General features: G+C 38.8%; 1 pseudogene; it reads right to left on the reverse strand.

Moving 5' to 3' along the window:
• Positions 1-608: 608 nt before the first annotated feature.
• Positions 609-707, reverse strand: LOC132283124 (small nucleolar RNA R71; annotated as a pseudogene).
• Positions 708-1,569: the final 862 nt, after the last annotated feature.

The raw sequence follows: 1,569 nt of genomic DNA on the forward strand, positions 1-1,569 counted from the left end.
ATGACCATATTGAGGACATTGGTCACATAGACCAACAAGGTATCCTTCATCCCAATGTGTACAATGAAAACATACGAGTACCATTAGGCATGCCTAGGCCGTTCATTCACCAACTACCACAACAACAAAGCCAAGTTCCATATGGAATACCAAGGCCAATGTATACTCCACAATCTCCTGTCATTAATCAAGGAATTTATAACCAAGGTGTTCATATTGCACCTCAAGTAGCTAATCCATCTCTTGCTTTAAGAGATCACTATGTGCCTAATGAAATCAATGCACCCACATGCATTCAATTACCACCATTTAGAGCACATCATTATGAAATTAAAGCACAAACTATTCAAATGCTTCCTAACTTTCATGGACTTCCTAGTGAAGAACCTTACAAGCATTTGCATGAGTTTCTTGAAGTATGTTCCACTGTAAAATATACGGACATACCGGAAGAGATCTTAAGACTCAAACTTTTTCCATTCACCTTAAAAGATAAAAGCAAAGTATTGGTTTAACAATCTTAGGCCTTTTTCAATCACTTCTTGGGCGGAAATGCAACAAGAGTTTTTAAAGAAGTATTATCCGGTTTCTAAGACCAATGCCATGAGAACCTCAATTCGAGAATTTTCACATGGGGATGGAGAAACATTTCATGAGGCATGGGAACGCTTCAATGAATTGCTTAGGAAGTGTCCACATCATGACATGCCCAAATGACAATTAGTTCAATATTTCTTTGAGAGCTTATCGGATAACTATAAGGGTATGGTTGATGCTTCCATGGGTGGCTCTTACATTGATAGGCATGAGGATGATGTGTGGCGTCTTTATGAAAGCATGAGTGAAAATTCTTTGCATAGAACACTATCATCCAAGAATGGTAGAAATTCACAAGGTAGGAAGAGTGTAGGCTTACATCAAGTCAAACATTCAAATGAAATAGCCGCCGAAATGAAGTCTTTGTCTCAAAGGTTTGATCAATTTTTGATTAACCAAAACTCGGCGAACCAAGTATCTTCCTTTCCTAACCATTCTCATCGTGCATCAAATGAAACATGTATGACTTGTTCTAGTGTTCTTCATTCTACTTCTCATTGTCCTCATGGACAAGTGCATAATGAACCTAATGAACAAGTCAATGCAGCTTTTGTAAACCAAGGGAACAATCCTTATGGTACTCATTATAATCTAAGTTGGAGGAATCATCCGAATTTCTCTTGGAAAAACCAAGGAGAAGGCTTGAACCCTTCCCAAGGCGGTTTCCAAGGGAAATACATTCCACCTCCACTTCAAAACCAAGGATCCCAAGGTTATAGACCTTATCAACCATAAGGGAATCAATTTGCTAATTCTCATTTTCCCAACCAATCTTATTCCCAATGAAACACTAGAAGTCCCGCCTTTGAAGTAAAAGTTTTAAATGCTTTGGGGACTCTTGAGGCTAACACTCAATTGCTTCATTCTCACTCTCAATCCATTGCTAAGCTAGAAACCCAAGTATGGCAAATAGTAAGCACTCTCAATGCAAGAGAGAAGGGAAAGATGCCCATTAATGCCCCACCTAAGCAA

The sequence above is a fragment of the Cornus florida genome, unplaced genomic scaffold (genome assembly GCF_030987335.1).
Source record: "Cornus florida cultivar Cherokee Brave unplaced genomic scaffold, ASM3098733v1 CherokeeBrave_3.0.0_Hap2_Chr01, whole genome shotgun sequence".
Taxonomy (NCBI): domain Eukaryota; kingdom Viridiplantae; phylum Streptophyta; class Magnoliopsida; order Cornales; family Cornaceae; genus Cornus; species Cornus florida.